At 39.0% G+C, this 16,308-nt stretch overlaps 1 protein-coding gene across 1 annotated transcript in view; it reads right to left on the bottom strand.

Moving 5' to 3' along the window:
* The window catches only part of chrm3a (cholinergic receptor, muscarinic 3a), an 80,665-nt gene that overhangs the window by 3,381 nt on the left and 60,976 nt on the right, over nt 1–16,308 (bottom strand). The gene's annotated exons all lie outside the window — the stretch shown is intronic.

Here is a 16,308-nt window from a genome sequence, read left to right as displayed (position 1 = left end):
CAATCTTTGTGTACACTTTAAATGCTACAAGCAATACATATCAAATTATACCTTGATGCTGAATTAACATAGGTAGATGGTCAACAATGATAGTAAGAGTGCAATCAGAGCTGTTTCTTATGAGACCCAATAAAATTGCAGATATATTTAACTTAGACACGGGTAATGCATTTTCACGTTGTTGCCTAGTCTATAAGGACTGTGTTAAAACTAAACACTACATCACATTAGACCCTTGTACCTGATGGTTTTCTGCTTACAGACCATAAATGGAGTTAGCACAGTGGTTACATTCAAAATTTAACACTCATATATGTCGCTAGTCTACAAAGGGAAACCGTTTTGTGATAATGGCAATTTTATATTTATTGAGTCAAAGTCTGGTAAAAGTTATAACAAGTAGGGGTTTGAATAAAGCAGGAGGAATGAACTTTAGGAGATATTCTGGCACCTTTTCCCTGTCTGAGCAGCAATTTTTTTTCCTGCTCGCTAATTAGACATCAGCATTGATCTGGTCTTCCAAAAGCCCTCTAAGAAAGAAAAGATAGATCCTAGATAGATAAAGCTATCAACAGACAAAACCTAATGGTGAAACATGGAGAAAAGAGCACCAGAGGAGCTAATGCCGCCGTAGTCACAAAGAATATGTGAATATGCACTGTTTTTAGTTCAATTCAAGATGACTTTGCAATAAAAGGGCAAACATTAAATGAAAGATCCAGCTGTTTTTGTCAAAGCAGTTACTGATAATTGGATAACGAGATGAAGACCTCCAATTTCTAAACCAGCATGTTCTATTCTCTTCGAGTTTCGCTGAGCAATAACGCACAACTGCTGAGGTGAATGGATTTAGATGCATGCTTTTTAAATTACTGGCAAATCAGTTTGGACTTACAGCTAGGGATTCAGATAGTTTACACATGTGTCTGATGATACAAACATCAAATAGCACATATGAAAACTGTAGCTTTTTGTTGCCTGACAAGTGTAGTAATCAATACTCAGTACACAGCTGTGATTATACAGAGTGCCGCACATTACCCCCGCTTGCTTTTTATTGTGAAAGCCATGGGAGTAGTGTTTTCTTCTGCTGACATTTACAACAATGTTTCAACAAGGAAAAACATATTACCCCTTACCACCAAATCCACATGCCTATAGACACTATGTACACAAATATATAAGCACGAATATAGCAGTTGTATAATGTTTAAAGTGACAATCGTGCACACAGTATTCATCCCACAGGGAAAGGTATTTGAAGCCAAGTGCTGTACCTGTGCCTACACAGAATCTCAGACCTCCCACAGAGCTGTTAAAGAACCCCAGTAGCCAACAGCGTCTCATAGCCATTTGTGACACCGAGAGCCGCACACCGCTACTACTATTATGAAAAAGCTCCCTGCTGTCTTTGCTGTGGACACGCATCACTTCATCCATGCTCATCCATGGATAGAATGCCGTCATGTTTCACTCATATACGCTTTACGTGACAGTGCAGGGCATATCATTTTCACCGAAAGGCATCGTGTGCACCATATTTGCATAGAAATTTGCAGTATGCACAGATTCACACATTAAATTTAGCAATGTAATAAATTACAGCAGGCTATATGAAAAGCAAAAGCAGCCAAATACAAAAACAACAATGCCTTTGAGGGGGGAAAAAAACTTTCCTAGAGTTGGCAAACTTTTAACATTTTACAAATTAAATTGTACTGGGCATGTATGCAATGTGTTACTAATGCAAAATAAATAACATTTAACTTTACTTACCAGTGCAAAATGTGTTTGTTTGGCGATCACAGCAATATATTGACTAAATTTCTGTTTCTATTTCTATGTCATTATATATACACATTGTTCACTTTCTTTTTAAAAAATATCAATATCTGAACACAATACTCAAACAAAATCAGCATTATTACTCAAATAAATAAATAGTATACTGTTTGGTGTAATGCAGACATAGGAAGAGAGAAAAGGCTGGATCCTATGGGAACAGGCCAAATGTCAGAATTGCTGTACCTGTCCATGTCTCTTTTTGAGAGTTACACAATAAATCAGTGTTGGCACTGATGGGTCTGCAAGCCCCTCGTCACACTGACACAACAGTGTACATAATCCTTCAATCACACTAATAGGAGAAATTTATGGCTATCTAATTGGATATGCAGTCAATTATACAGCATAGATGTGTACAGTGCGTGTATATATATATATATATATATATATATATATATATATATATATATATCAGAGAGAGAGAGTATTGTGTGTTTATTAATACTCAGCTTTCCTGTGCAACAATAAACCAATGTTCAGATGATAATTCTGTCTGATATCAGGCAATTGTCTTACAGAACAAACATAATTATGAACGGAACAATTATGTTTTGTTGTTGCCTCCGATTGCATTAGTTATTTACCACAAATTTACATCTACATTCTGCTGGGAGCAAAATAAGTGAGAGTGGTTTTTATGTTTGTTTTCCTCTCAAAAAAATATAATCACCCCTCTTCAAATGAAAAATGTATGAGCCAGACGACAGTATCCTTTTCCAACATAGGTGGGCTAAAACTCTGCCAACAGCTGCCATTACAGATAAGCCATTATACTGTATTTGTCTTGTTTTCTCCAAGTCAACATTAAGCTCTATGTCTTAAGTTTGACTCCAGGGCACGTAGGTGTGATAGCTTCAGGTACAAAGGAAGATCGATACTCGTTTACTGAGGTGCAACACAACTTGTTCCCTGACATTTTCAGGCATTTGTCCCAGCAGGGTTTGACAGCGCAATCCAAGTTGGGTCCAAGAATCCATCTAAATGATTGGATGACTAATATACGGCCATTTCAGCTTACTATTTTTAGCATAGTAGTGATATGGCCAAAAACTATTTCCACCAAGGATGAGTCACACTGACAAGCACTTTTAATGAAGGTTAAAGCTGCTGTAATTTGAATTTTGGTCACTCTGGCCCCAGAAGTGCCTAGATTTTTAACTTTAATAACTTGAACACACACCACAAAAATGCAAATAAAATACTGACAAACAAAGAAGAAACAGACACAACCTCTTCTTCAAAATAAAAGAGACACTGGCAAAGAAAACCAAGATTACTCAAGCTGTCACACATTTCAATTTTAACAGAGCCACTACAGTCAAAATGCATACATATTCAGCCAGCCCGACAGCAGTAACCAATAGTTTTGTGATAACAATCACTGGCTGGGCAGCACTGCATTGTCATATAGTTTGCAGGTTTCTGCCTTGTGAAGAAGAAGGCAGACATCAAGAGCGACTCAGAACTTCAAACACAGATACAGTATTCATCAATTATCTTAACCGCTTGTCCAAATTCATGGCTGTAGGGGGCTCTCACTGGAGATGAGAAAGGGTCTGGACTGGCTGCCAGTCTATCACAGGACAAGCACAGAGAGACAGACAACCACACACACACACACACACACACACATTTGAACCTATAGACAATTTGGATCACAAGATAACCTAAGACACATGTGTTTGGACTAAGTGCGTGAGTGTTGGGAGTCAGGGTACCTGCAGGGACCTGACACACGGACAAGGAGAACATGAAAAGTCCACACAGAAAGGCAGCAGCAAGCCAGCAGGTTCAAACCCAAAACCTTGTTGCTGTGAGACATCACTGCTACCACTGCAGAGACACATTAACCATGTACTAAAAGCCACAACTTCAATTAAATCTCATGAGGCTGTTTCATTTTGAGAACAATTCCTAAATCATTAAAAAAAAATTGTGCTGTCCCACAAAGTGGGATTGTGAGATATTACATAACGAGAACATGATGGTAAGTAGTGTCCAAAAACTAACTGCTCTGTGAATTTTAACTATCGTATATGGTGCAGTAAACTTGTGAATAAAGACTAGAATATTGTCACACAAATATAGTATTTTACACTTGATATTGCTTCACCTAACAATAACAATTCACAGCTCCATTTCCTAAAATTAGAATTAAAGAAAGGAGCATCTCAAACATATGCCAAAATTCTAAATGTTTTGGCATTGACAAAAAAAAAGTTAGCTCTACAATGCAGTCTGTAGTTACTATGGTCTATAGTTTGCTCTACTGTGCATGTGTAGACCAAATCTCAGCTTGATGAGTCACACTGAGATGCTCACAGTCACTACCACATATGGGAAACATGTAATGGTCTTACATACCTATAGAGATCAATGGTTTCCTTGGAGATATTGTGAACAACATTTACAGTATGAGTCATACAACCCACAAAAGACTCTGACTTTTGGTAACCCAAGTAGTAATCAGATAACTTGGGAATACGCTCACCTCTGCAAGGATATTGTGCCATGCAGCACAAAAAAATACGAGTGCTCCATATATCTCTAAAAGTGAACCTGAAGCATTTTTTTCCACACATGAAGTTACTTTCGCTGTATACAAAGCACAAGTCTGTTATTTTTCACCACCTCAGATATGGTGAAACATCAGAGGCACTCTGACATAAACACCCAATTTTCCAACGACATTATAGGGGAAGCATTTACTTTCTTAGTTTTTAAGAAAGACAGTCATCTATTAATTATAATTTCAAACAAAGCTCAATAGCACCGTTGTTCATGAAAAGTATTAAGCCAAGGCTTGATGTAAAAAACTTAATTTAATACATTCAGACATAACAGACACTAATAAATCACACAGAATGTTTTTGTGATAGTAAATGGCATGTTTCCTGTTAAATTGAGTAACTGTACTAAGCTAAATAGAAAATAACAATATAATTGTATTATTTTATTTATATATAATTGTGTTTTGGCGTGGAACAACAGTGGAAACTGGCCTTGTTCCTCCTGAAAAGGGATGTTGTGGTGGCACAGGATGAGCTAAAGCCATCACAAGCTGGAGAGCAGGGGGTTGCTGCCAGAAGATGGTGGCTAGGGTTGAGAAACAGCGCAAGGCCATCTGTCAGGTACTCACTGCTGACAAAAAGAAGCATTTAGTGCTTCCTTGGCAACAAACAGACTTGCTGGGAGTCCATGAGCAATACTCTCAAGTCAACTCTGAAGTTCACAGATTTTTAGTCTGGCATATCTTTAATCTGTTAAATAGCTTCGAACTGTTGCTGAAACTGTACCTGTGGACAGGTACAGTTTCAGCAACAAATTACACGTCCTCCTCCACAGGTTCTGCCCTACCTGATTTTAATCGGGCATGGTTTTTCCTTCACCATGACACACCACCTTCACCTTGTGATACCTTGGAGCTGTAGTCTGGAGACTTCTCACAATACTCACACCCAAAAAAATATATATTTACTTTAAGTGCTTTAAATCTGTACATCTCAGTAAATCTGTTGACAAGGATTTAGATTTAGTGACAAAAGAAAATGCAGTTACCTCTTATTGACCTCAGCATCAGTGAATATTTCCTACTGCTTGTGTGCTTTGTTTGTTAAGATATATGAAACTGCTGACTGACAAAGCCTCCCAGCTTCTAGGCTGCTAATATCTTTTGAGTATCTCAGACATGTTGATCCCTCCAGCTGTTTTTTAAAGCAAATATGTGTTTCTGGATTTAATAATATTATGCACATTATTTACTATGAGAGTGTCAGACACTCTGCCAGCGCTGTGTGCCTTTTCTCAGGAGCTGTGAGTCAGATAAGGACACGCTCGATTTCACAAATGTTTCTGTAATTTATTGGAGGCACGTGACAAGAAACACTGTTTATACTGTAAATCTTTTACGACAAGAAATATCCCTCTCATAAGCGGCAAGCTATTCATTCCTTATCACATGTGAGAGATTCCTCGCACCCGAGTAGCAAACATTATGAATGTGCAGGGGAGATAAGATAAATTAAAAAGGATGAAAATGAATGTAGAGTTTATTGAAGGATTACCAGACCCTTTCAATAGTATCAGTTATTTAGGTTACATGTGCTACATTTTACTTTGGGAGACATATCTGGACATCATATCGTGGGCATTCATGGGCTGAGTGAAGCTTCTAAAAATCCCAGTTTGTGAAAACACTTCATTAGTTTAATAAATGCAGGTTAAACCTCTACCATGTAAGGAGAAATACACAAAGAACCTTTCTCTAAGCTCAGGCTCATTAAGATAGATCGAAAAAAGGTGAAATACTGCCAAGTGGTCTGACAATGTAAAATTTTGTATAGACCCTTTTTCAATTTATAGATGTTGTGTATGTTTACGTTTTGGAGCAAATACCTATTTTGCAGGAAAAGCATCACATTTTTCAGTAAGATAATGCCAAACCATGTAAACCAGGTATCTAAGATAAAGTAAGCAACATGTTGCCCTAAAACTACAACTGTGCTATCAAAAGAAGAGTTAACAGGTCTCTGCTTCAAGTTTTTTTTAAATGTTTTCCATCAAATTATTTCACCTTTGGATGTATTGTCTTTATATTTTTATGTGTTTAAAAACATCATATAATATTTGTAAAATGTCTTTGTGCAGCCATTTGCACAAAGACATTTGTAGAAACTTTAATGGCAAACCACTTAATGGTGATATATGTTTCAGTCTGGACCAAAGTGTCAGCGCAGCAGACAAGCATTTCCATGCGTAGGACCGCTTTGTTATCCTAAAACTCCTGATCGTAGCTAAAAAGCACCAGAGTACATCAGGTTCTAGCTGAGCAAAGCACTCTTGAGTCTACTTATATTGCACATTTTCCAGCATGTAGCCCAGCCCATAGAAGGAAGAGAGTTTTTAATTGAATAATTGTTTGTACATTAGCAGAAGTCTAAGCGTTTTAGTCATTAAGTGCAAATCTTGCTCTTCAAGTGAAAAATGTAAATACTAATGTTATCAGTGTAAACTCCTGACTGCATAACAGAAAACCAGGAGTGTCTGTACAACTGAAGAAATCCTGTCAGTTTCCTAACACCAGGAAGCAGCTCAGCATAATTGTTCTGCCCTAACCTTGTTTAGTCTCCTTTATGACTGTGGGCAGCCAGGAGATCTGCTTTTATTGAGGTGTTTTTTTGTTGTTGTTGGGTTTTTTTGCCGAAATCCAGATTACTGCACAACAGTGTCTGAGTTCTGCTTACACTGGCACCACAAGCCATAAACAGATTGCAGTTTGACAGGAGCTTATCCTGATAAAATAATAACGTGAGGAAGTGAAATAATTGTGTGAGTGGTTTTGCATAGTGCCATTATAACAGGATATTCAATTCAATCTTATTTATATAGTGTCAAATCACAACAACAACTGCCTCAAGACGGTTTCTATATTAAAGTAAAGACCCAACAAAAACCCCTGGGAAACCCCTAAAAATCAGATGATGCTGTATGAGCAAGCACTTTAGCGACAGTGGAAAGGAAAAACTCCCTTTTAACAGAAAGAAACCTCTGACAAAACCAGGTTCACAGAGGTGTGGCCATCAGCAGTGACCAGTTGGGGCTGGTTGAAAAATCAATCACTCAGTGTTAAACATGGCTTAGAAAGTCTGACTGATAAGAAGATCCGTGGGCTACTTGTTCCTTGTGAAACCAGTGAAAAACTGTGGGTGGTGTCAATCAAAAAAGACAGGCTACATACAGTATGTTCTTGATGCTTTACATCTTATATTGTGCAAATATGCAGAAATAATAAGGAAACTGCCTCAATACGAACTTCACTAGAAATTATGATATTTCCCTTATCTGACCCGTCATTTTTGTGATCAAACCACCCAAACTTTAACTAAAGCCAGTTTAAAAAGGAGTGATTTCTTTTACTGATTTGTAAGTTTCAGAGGACACTAATTAGTGAAAATATCCTTTTGACAGAGACAGGATTAGAAAGTACTGAAAATAAAGGTGTTGTTGTAGATAGCAACCACACAGTCGATTTTGTCCTTTTAAGAAACTAATGGTTACAAAATTGTAAAAGCCAAAACTGTTTGGATATGCAGTCTTACTGAATGCATTAAATGAATGAAGGAAGTCATTTTTGTTGTTATATTCCTCAGCTGTTGTATGAGAGTATCTGTGTGAGGAGAAAAATCTCCACGTGGAAAGAGAGGCTGGATGTTGTTATGCTCCTGACCTGTGCTACAGGCTCATGGGATTTCACACACATCCTCACCTCTGCGGTGGGTCTCTGTTGCTTTTTGACAGCCTCTGTAACAAGCTGCTGGAACTCTTTAGACATGGCACTCTTAGACACTTGGACATGCTTGCGTAGTATGTGTGTATGTGAAAGCAAGAGGCAGGAACAATGTAGAAAGGCAAACTACAGACAGTAGAAGAACAGCTCCGGAATATGTCAAACCAAAGGGCTTCAGGATGACTGCAGGGGGAATGCTGTAAGTTAACCTTTCTTTCATTGTTGTCATAAATCTAAAACTGGATGAGAGCCAAAGCATACCTTTTGTGTGTTTTAAAAACAAAAGTAAAGATACCGTCACTGAAATTAGGGTGAGTTTTATGGAAGATTTTGGAGTGGGACACTGGAAAAAAATTTGCTTGTGCATTAAATTTGCCACAGTGACAGCTAGCTCCTAACAATTCCCGCAATCTAAACTATGAAGTACCTCGCTTTGTTTTTTTGCAAGGCTGATACCAAGCCTGACCCACTGCCTCACACCTCAAGCCTGCACTTCAGTGCAACCCTACACAGATGCTATACACATGTAACTAATAGGCTATTGCGAACACTCCTTAAAAGGAAGTGCAACCATCTGCCTATTGAACAGGCACTTGAAAGAGACAGCTAGGGAGAAAAAGCACACACTCTCCTCGATGTAAACATGCTTTAGCAGGAAGAGAGGGGTCTTTAAATGCTGAAGGCAGAAATTTTGGGTTGTGCAGGGGTACAAGAAGGGGAGGTGAAAGGGCCTTGCAATGTGCAAGGAGATGTTAAGTAGTCACACCTCCTAGCGAGTGCAAGTTGGAAAGAAGTGGGATATTATGCGGCAGAGGCAGAACAAAAGACAGCTCCCAATTCAGGGTGGCTGGATGTCAGATGATAGAGACCCATCACCTTCTTCAGTTGAAAAAAACCAAACATGGGATTAAATAATTATGTCCGTTAAGTATATGGCTTAAAGGAGGAAGTAGTGCAAGTGCTGTTACAGACACATGAAAGCCTTTGGAAGGAGGGTGCACTGCATGCATCTTGTTACGCCACACAAAACTCACGGATCTGCACTCTTTCTTTGCAGACATGCGTGCATGACAGAAGCACACCCAAAGAACCGTTGACTCTATCACTCACTGTGTTTCACTTTCACCAAACTACTTATAGGCATACAAACACAAGCATTGTCAGTTGGCAATGCTCAAACACTTGAGGGGCCACTGAGTCAACAAGGTGATTACAAGGATATCTTGAAAATGATCCAAGTACTGTATCGGCACAAAGAGGTGTGCTGCTGACAGGACTGGTTATAATACAGTACAAACACTTCTGCTGGCGGATGTAGACAGGCTTGCACAGACAGTTAACAAAGCACTAAACGTATTACAAACATGAACACTCACAGGGATGTGGACACACACACACACATACATACAGGCACACACGCACACAATCTCATGTCTCTGTTGCTCCTCTGCCTCATTCACTTAAACATTGCAGACCCAGCCTCCTCACCCCTTCCCGCCCTCTCTGCCTGTTTCTTTCCACACACTTGACAGTGGGTGTATCCTATTTCATTCAATAATATCAACCCAGGTGACATGACTGTACCTGGCACTGGTGCCTGAAATAGCTTTTAAATTTGATTCCTTAAATTCTCTAGGGAAGTCACAGTAGTCTCAGCTGTCTCTCAGTATCAAAAGCCTATTTCTTTGTTAACCTCTTGCAGATGAAACCAAACCCGATGTGTATATCTGGAGAGACAGACTTGATTAAAAAAAAAAAAAAAAAAACACAAAAAACTCTCAAATAAATACACACAAGCATCATGGGTAGTTTTGTACATTTGGTTGGGTTTTTTCCCCCTACAATTTACAAATGCCCCTAAACGTGTCTCATGCAAGAAATCCATCATTGAGATTGTATTTACATACCATAGCTTGGTGTCAAGGTTAACATTAAGGTTTAGGTAAGGTTTAAGGTTAAGCACTTAGTTTACATAGTTAAGGTTTAGCTATGGATGGAATGCACTGTGTCAATAAATGCCCTCGCAAAGATAGCACTGAAAATGAAAAGTGGTTTTTTTTTTTTAGTTGTTGTTGTTGTTGCTTCTCTGCTTCACTGTATCTGTTAGTCATTCTTCCCCATACTCACAAAATGGAGAACAGCAGTCAAATAGGAGAAACACTCAAAAGACCGGGAAGAGAAAACAACCTCTATCCAAAATATGAAAACCACACAATTTGCTTTCAGGACATTGGATGAACACTTATCGATATATGCAAAGGACAGACACACACATAGAGATTCTTTGATCAGTTAAAGAAATTAATTGGCAGTCATTTGAGTGTGAGAATCTGAAGATCTGTGGTTCATCCCTATTCAATCTCCAAGGTGGGCAAGATGATGAACCTCAAGTTGGCCCAATAGCAGCCATGTGTAAGGAAAGGACTTACGACAAAATACACTTATTAAGAAAGTATGTGTCTGTGTCCACAGTATGTCTTTTGAAAAGACAGTATAAATGTAGTCCATTTACTTTTCAGCATACTGTAACTAACCCTCCACTTCCACAATCAGAAGTTTGATCAACTCCTTCAGCCCCTGATTTCTCATCATTGTGTGAATGTGCATTGACAGGGTTATATGAATGTGTGCTTGAATGTGTGAATATGGTGGGTTGTCTAAAGCTCTTTTGAGTGTCTGATAAGAAGAAACAAAGGTATTACATAAATTCATCATTTAATGTCAAAGAAAAAAAATAGGTTAGATGAATGTATATGTGTATATGAAATGAAAAAAACAGTTTTAGACAGTGGAGGATTCTATACAAAGTCCCTCTTAAGTTGTGGGTGCACATGAAACAAGTGCAAATTCACTCTAGCTAGTGTAAAAAAGCATTAGAGGCATATCCATGTAAATTATAAATAATTGAAATGTGAAGCTGTTAGACACACATTCATAAACAAGCAAGGAAATTTAAAAGCAGCGGCCTGGAAGATGATCGCAGAAAAAGCTGTCCTTGGTAAGTTCTGCAAAGCAGTCAGCCTAAGATGTCACACGAGACACAAGAGAAGTAATAGATGGCTGCATGGGCCAGATAAGCACAGACTGCAACTGTGCAGTAAAGCAAAAAAAAAGAAAAAGGAACAAAAACTGAACATGAAATCACCATAAAGAAATAAACAAGAGTGCTTCTGTTGCAACGTCAGTCCTAAGCCACATATCTATTATAGACGCACTAGTCAATGTTATAAAACTGTACTATATTTAGATAAAAAAAAGTATGCGGCCCTGTGCAATCTCTAGTCAGAAAAGGGAAAGGAAGACAAAAAAGACAATACAGCACCATACAAGGTTTACAGTTGTTCCATAATATGATAAACTCACATACTGAGGACAGAGACACCTTGAGAGCTTTAACTCTGAAACATCCTCACTGCGTGCTATTGGCCGAGTGTCACAACAAAGATTATAGCCTACAATTATGCTTTATATTGAGTGCTTGCTGGCTAATGAACCATGAATGCTAATAGTGACAGACAAGAGATGGACCGGCCACAGAGACAGCTGGCTTTTGCCACCGAGGCTTCCAATTATTGGTCTGTCAGAAAACATCCAACAACAAGAGGGAGACACGTGAAATAGTGTATTCAAAAGTGTTATGTGGCAAGTATAACAATAGGGTTGGTTTAAAAAGAAGCCAGAGATCGAACAGTGATGGACTAGCAAATATATTCGAGTCGGATAATCAATTTAACAAGGGCTTCTTGTCTTCTCGGATTCTCAGAACCAACTACGTAGCACATGAGACACATTCTGAAATTAGCATAATGAGGCAGCTACTGTGCTAATGCACATATGGACTAATATCTTGAAGAATAAAACTGCTAGCATTTATGGGGGGCCCTGCATCTAGTGAATGATGATCTGTGGGATGTAATAGTTCCCATCCGGCATACTGACAGAAACATTATGAGGATGGAGAGTGATGAGATCCTCATAAGCCTCCAGTACTGTATGGAGCCATGCTGAGAGGAAAAAGACTCTCTTTGACTCCTTTTGCACTTACAACACAGCTAATATGAGTGGGAGCCCTCACTGTGAGACACAAGACAGACCACAACACAATATTATATAAGTGGCTGAGCCATAAAAATCATACTCAGGCGATAATAAAATGATATCTGAGAAGATATTTTCCTGATCTCGTTTTGCTTCTTCGGGTGCCTTCATGTGTTTTATAATACTGTCAGGGTCCTGGGACTGGGCGACCCAGGATCCCTGAGCAGTCATGTATTATATTATTATTATTATTATTGTTGTGTATTTTGGTGTTGCTCCCCCTTCCCTGTGCTTGTGTATATGTGTGTGTGGGTGGCTGAGCACTTGTTTATAGGCGGCGTCAGGCCTGGAGGGTGTGGCCCTGCAAGGGGACTGGCCACACCCGAAGCCACACACCTGCTGCTGATCAGGCCTCGTCGGGGGAGCTACTTAAGAGAGTCTTGGAGCTCCCACCGACGCGGGATCATTTCCTTGAGACTCCACGTTAGTCGTCCCATTGAATTGAGTTAATGTGTGTAAGTGTATGCCCGCGGTTATTTGTGTCCTGACGGCTGGGTCTATTGTTTCCCGCAGGAGGAGCGTGGAAGGCACGAAGAGCAGCGAGCACCGGGGGGTGCTGACACGGGAGCGGAGAGCACAGAGACACGAACTATTCACGCAGAGACACGACACGGGAGTCTGGGAGAACACGGGGATTTATTGTTGTTTTTGTTCCACTCTGTAAATAAACACACTGTTTATACATAGAGCACCGCGCCTGGGTCCTCCTCCTTCCCCACACCCCCACGGTCTGCCAGCCAGACCGTGACAAATACTGTCTAGAAACCCAAATCTTAAGGCTTAGATACTAGATACTGTGTATAAAATCACTTATACTGTGCATGCAATGACATAACAAATCATCCTTTTTCCGAACAGCAACCCTCTGGTATGTTTCAAAAAATTAGGCATGACTTGAGGAGTGTCATTTGTCATGATGACATTACACCTGCAGTGTTGCAGTGAAATTCCAAATACTCTTTGCCAGAGTGCTTGCTGTGTAAATCACAATGTTTATTGATACTCCGCTGCTGGACTCATCAGAATACGCACTAAAATCAGCGAAACATCAGTAACTCTGCTGACGTTCTGCAGAAAACCTTGCTGAACAATGGGGTTTTTAAATTTCTGTTAAATTCGTTTATTACCCCTGTGAAAGAAGTCACATTTTTTCCCAGTACATGTGCAGCCATACAATAATGTTAAGTCAACTCTTCCTTGCTGCAATAGCAATAATGAAGTTTGCTGGGTTTTCTCTTTTGAACTTCCTCTTTTTTAATCAGCTGGACCATTTTTCTCAACCGTTAGGCTCTTGTGTGTCTCTTTGCAGATGTCAACCCCAAAGAATGAGGCTCAGAGGCCCTTAAACTTATTTAAACAGTGCTGAGAGCAAGTATATTACTCAGTGCTCTGGTTAGTGGCAGAAGATAAACACCATAACCACTCCAGTGTCTTGGTAATTTCCGAGAACTATGATACAAAGGTTGTAGCCACTTTTTTAGCCTTAAACTTTAATATATATACTCATACCAATCAGAAGAGCCCCACTGGTGTACATTCTCTCTCATTATCTAATCCTCTGTACAGAATTTCTTCCTGTAGGCTAACAACTTTATCTCCTGCTTTTCAATTATAAGTGTTTAGAGGGAGAAAACTAGAAAGACAGAAGGGCTCAGAGAGAAGAAGTTAGACATATAAAAAGCAGGAGCTCAGAAAGATACAGCAGGAAGGAAAATCCCACAGTGGCCTGGATTCGACTGATATAATTCACTATATCTCTTTCTGTTTTTCTGTTATGTTATCTTGTAGTTGAGCTTCACAAGCTGTGACGGAAGCCCCACCAGTGGGCCACAGAGCTGCTGCAGGTGGGGCATAGACAACCTTAGACAACCATGTCAAACTTTATAACATTCAACTCACATCCTTATACAGTGTTAATGATTGAATTGTTGGATCTGGGTCATGAATGTTTCCCATTTCTAGAATGAGGCGCGCAAGAAAAAGTTTGTACTCTGCAAAAAAAAGTCTGACTTGGTGATCATCCATAAACAGCAACATGTATCTAATGAATTTTAGATTTAAGGGTCATCTACAACATGTATTTCCTGCAGGCATTTCTAAATACTTTAGTATATGGCTATGATTCTTCTACAAATGAAAGCACAAAACTGTAATAAAGTCTTGGCTTGCTGAAGATGCAGGTCAATGAATGAATGTGGGAAAACACTAGCAAAACACCTACATTAAACATCAACTTGTTGACACACAGGAGCTGAGATGAATCCATCATACGTAGTCTTCTCAGTAAACTGACGTCAAACTTGCTGCATGGCTTTGAGTCAGAATCTTTTGAATAATTAGTCAAATAGAAACGCCAGATAACTACTGTGATATTCAAACATTTAAGGTAATAATATTTAAAGCAATTATATAAATAATAATAATAAATAATATAATTAATAATTAAGTTAAAGTAAGAAATTGCAAAAATGAAGGGGTGATTGAATAATTTGTGAATGAGCGGCTGACAGTCACCTTTGTTTGAACCAATGAACGTCATTAGCATTGTTCATTGGATCAGCTGACGATCAGCTGCTGGGTGCACATGAGTTGGAGTACACGTCCTGCCTGAACAAACACTACGCTTCACTGACTTACTTCATCTATTCTTCTTTCATGTCCCAAAATGGCCAGAATCATTCACTCACACTGAAAACTCACAGTGAACTGCTACACGTGCTAACAAAAACCTCAAATAAGAAGACTTTTATCTCGTTCACACACGCACGCAAAAAAATTGGGAGGGTCAAAGTGTGATTTTTTGGAGAATAACTTGGGTAGAATAAAGTTTGATTGAGGTCGATTTTAAAGTGTTCAAACTTGAAACAGGTTCCTTCATGCTGATTAACTATTATGCTGCTGTGTGAGTGAACTGCTGTACAGCAACATCAATAAAAGCTTTGGTGTTAGAAAACAGTACACTTTATTGCTTGGTTGTTATGAACACAGAGACGTTAAACCAGGAATCACAATTTAAATCCACATCCGGGACCTGTCATTGTAATGGATGCATATTGGCCCACTGACTTGTTTATCTACGTGACACAATGCTACTCTTTTCATGCCTCGTTTATCGAGGGCAACACTGTGTAAACACGGCTCAAACTTATGATACAATATACCTCGCAAATAAATGGTGCTTTTTTTCTCACCTACAAACTCTTCTGCTCTGTTGTGCAGTAATCCGTGCCTTTATTTCATCATGCACGAATTATTGCTGCTCACTTTTTTCGCTGCTCAAGCTCTGCCAGCCCAAAGGCAATACCACATAAAATAAGACAAGCTTCCCTGCAACAGCTTCCCCTGAAATTTCAAATTGATTTTAAGATCTAACAGTTTTGTAAAGCCAAATGAGGCCTGTGCTCAGCTTACATCACTGACCATTTGACCTCCTACTCACTTGAGCAGTAAATTTGTTTCAAGATTCATCCTGTAACCTAAAAGCAAGCACACTTTCACTGTAAGAGCTGCCAGAGAACGTGTAGGTCAGGGTCAACATTCAAGTCTTTGCTTTAAAAAATGAGTTTTATTATCTTTGCCTTGTCTTCTACACATGGACAAACTTTATCCTTGGCCAAACAAATATCTGCATAAATTGCGAAGGTTTTCAACCACAGAATAGTGTGTTTCTTTTAGAATACGTTTCTTTATTCATTATTTCGGTGAGAATGATTCATAGCGTGTCATGACTTTCCACTAATGAGAAGGTCTACTATTTTTCAACTGTGCTATTTACTTTTGTTTTTTCTTTTCCATTAAACAAATTGGCAGATTCACTTTTCACTGTTATGGTGGAGTTAAATTTAGAGCCTAACCAAAAATACCATATTTGGCTCCTTGTGTCTGTCAGCTTTGTGGACATTTAATGAATACTTTTAAAGAAGCACTCTCCCTTTCTGTCTCTGTGGGTGGACAGAATGAGGGTATTTCGGAAATGCAATATTGCTGGCTGACGCATGCTGCATCCACATTGAAAGTAAAGCTCTGATTTGCCACCTGTATGCATGCAGTCTATTCTGAACCCAAGAGGTTTTTAGTCA

This window comes from Aulonocara sp. 'chitande type north' Nkhata Bay, linkage group LG13, assembly GCF_057382095.1.
Source record: "Aulonocara sp. 'chitande type north' Nkhata Bay isolate Kocher_YH1m ecotype deep benthic linkage group LG13, A_spYH_male_GT1.1, whole genome shotgun sequence".
NCBI lineage: Eukaryota > Metazoa > Chordata > Actinopteri > Cichliformes > Cichlidae > Aulonocara > Aulonocara sp. 'chitande type north' Nkhata Bay.
This window is presented reverse-complemented; position numbering and strand designations above follow the sequence as displayed.